Consider the following 2,823-nt stretch of genomic DNA (forward strand, 5'->3'; position numbering starts at 1 on the left):
AGAAAGAATACAAGAAAAGTTCTCAGAACTGAAGGTAGTGGTAGTGGGTTACGAATTGGGCTCCAAATAGCAAGGTCAGAGGTTCGAATCTACTAGTTGCTCCAAGGGAGACAGATGAGACTTTCTGCTCTGGTAAAGATGTGCAGCCTTGGAAAACCTATCCAGGGTTGCTATGAGTCGGAACTGACCTCACTGCACACAACCACCACCACCAAAGAGAAGAGACTGAGAGAACACAATTTTCAACTTGGAATGTCATCCCCTGACAAACTGCCCTGTAGTCCCCGCGATCCCATGGGGCAGGGCAGAACTCCTAGCCCTGGATTACAACAGAGTTCCCAACCTTTACTGCAGCAGAATGTCACATCGTTCTCCCTCAAGTGACTGCTGGGTTTGAATCACCAACCTTATGGTCCAGTACCGAAACGACCACCAATGGTGACCCACTCCAGAAAGCTTAATGTTCCTGTTCAATCACTGGGCAGAATCCCGATGTGGCTCTATAGGATAAGCACTAGACTGCGAACCACGAGGTTGATGGTTCAAACCCACCAGCTGCACCTCTGAAACCCTCTATGGAGTAGAGACTGAGCCACCGTCTACCCTGTCTTGTCACCCCCGTCCCTGTCCTAGCCCCACACCTCCTAGCTGGGGTAGTCCCCCTCCAAGGATACACAGAGAACATGTATTTGGGGGAGAGATTGGAATGGACCTAAATCCTCGCCCCAGTCTCTGAGCCTCTCTGAGCCCCTTCATTCTTCTCTGAAGCAGTGGCGGTGCGCCAGGCGTACGCCTCGACGGCAAAATATAGCGTCACCTACATCAGACCTACATCTGTAGGTGCTGTTGGCCCTGGACAGGTAGAAGAGAGCAGGACATTCGGTTACAAACAGGCCCTGACACTCTCCCCCTTCCCGTTGGCTCTGGAGGCGAGCTGACCCCGATGCGACCTCCTCCCCGTGCGTCAGTCCTGATTGAGGTCACCGACCACTCCCAGCCGCTCCTCTGCTGCCTGGCCTCCGTCACCCAGGGGGCGGCAGTGATTCAGAGACTTTCGGGGAGCTCGGGCCCTCCCCGGGAGCCCGGCCAGTTCTGTGTGTGTGTGTGTGTAGGGCGCAGGGGTCGGGGGTCCGGGGGAGGGCAGTCTCCAGCCAAACGCGATCTCGGGTAGGGACGCGGGTGCGCAGGCTTCCAGTCCGGAGCCGGAGGCGACAGAGGGACCCACCTGGTGGCCCATCCGGGAATCACAGGGCCGCCTTGAGCCTGGCTTCCGCCAGGACCACGCCGGGGCGCCCTCTCCTGGCTCTGCTGTCCGAGCGGCGGGAGTGTCCACCCCAGTCCATGGCAAGGCGGAAGGCGCGCGAGGAGTGCCTGCAAAGGGCGGGCGCGGCGGTGCCTGGAGCTCGGTGTCCGGGGCGAATGCGGGCGGGGGGCGGGGAAGCTAGGCTCCGTGTCTGATACCAGCTTACACCGGGGGACGGAATGTTCAGGGTGGCCGGGTGGGGCGAGGTTGGGGAGTGGCCCGGTCGCTGGTGGCCCCACCCACATCCCGGGGCCCAGCGCGCGCTCTTCGGTGAAACCCCTCCGCACCCCAGACCTCCCGGCCTACTACTTATCTTGGACCCCACCTCTCTGGGGACCCACACTTTGACTCCAAAAGGCACAGGGAAGGCTGGTGCCGGGCCAGGCGGCGGGGGAAGCCCCGAGCTGCCCTTCAGCCGATACCGGCGGGCGCGGGGCTCTAGAGGCCGGAGCGCCCGGGCTGGGAAGGGTGCGCGTGGGGTCCCAGAGTCCCTGACCTGTCGGAGCTAACTACGCTCCTAGGTCCAGCCAGGAGCCGCGGGCCGGGGCCTGTGACCCTGACTGGGGTCCGAGCCGCAAGAGCACCCAGCCATCCAGGCCTTTAACCCGCAGCAGGTGGGCGGGGCCGCACGGGAGACGCCGCGCTGGTGGTGACCCCTCCCGGAGCCCCGCGGGTTGTGGCGCCGCTAGCCTTGAGGGTACGCCCTGGGAGGGTGGGCGCGTCTCAGGGTAAAGGGACTCGATTCAGCTTAATCCCCTCTTCTGTCCCTACCGCCCAGGACATCTTGCCTGTGTCCCGCCCTGGTCCGCCTTTCTGACCTCGGCGCGACGCAGCAGCCCCAGGAGGGGAACAGGGTTGGGGGAGGGAGAGCGATTAACCCAGAGTTTCTGCTGAGGCTTATTTATCTCAGTTCCCTGCGGCCCCAGAGACCAGCTTGTCTCCATGTGGTGGCCACTGCCCCCAGGCCTGGTCAGGGCTCCCGAGAGCTGGAGAAAGCTAGCTGTAGGGGGGGAGGGGGGAGGAAAGAGAGGCAGGGAGAGATCCCTCGGGGCTCCCATTGTCCTCCAGCCCCGGAGCCCCAACACCACTCTTCGTTCTCAGGTAAAGCTGGAGACTAGAAGGGTCTACCCACTTCCTTCCTTCTGCTCAGGGAGGGAACCCTTCCTATCTTCATACTATCAGCCAACAGTCTCACTTCCGGCTCACATGGTCCTAGGTACAGGACTCCCCAGTTCCACCCAGGACAGGCCTTCTCTGCCCCAAGAATCTATCTTCTTCGGGGGAGGGTGTGAATTGACCAGTGGGGCTATGGGGTTGGATGACCTGGATGCCTTCCCTGAGGAGGCAGCCCAGGTGGAAGGCAGCAAGCAAGAGGTGGAGGGGTGGAGGGGCAGGCAGGGTCCCCACCCAACTCTAGCAGCACCATCTAACTGTAGAAAGGGAAAGACCAGTGACCAGGACCCTGGGAAAAGGACAGGGACAGGGTGCAGGGAAATTAGACTGGGCAGGTCAGGGAGTTG

Source organism: Chrysochloris asiatica, unplaced genomic scaffold, assembly GCF_000296735.1.
Source record: "Chrysochloris asiatica unplaced genomic scaffold, ChrAsi1.0 scaffold00132, whole genome shotgun sequence".
Classification (NCBI taxonomy): domain Eukaryota; kingdom Metazoa; phylum Chordata; class Mammalia; order Afrosoricida; family Chrysochloridae; genus Chrysochloris; species Chrysochloris asiatica.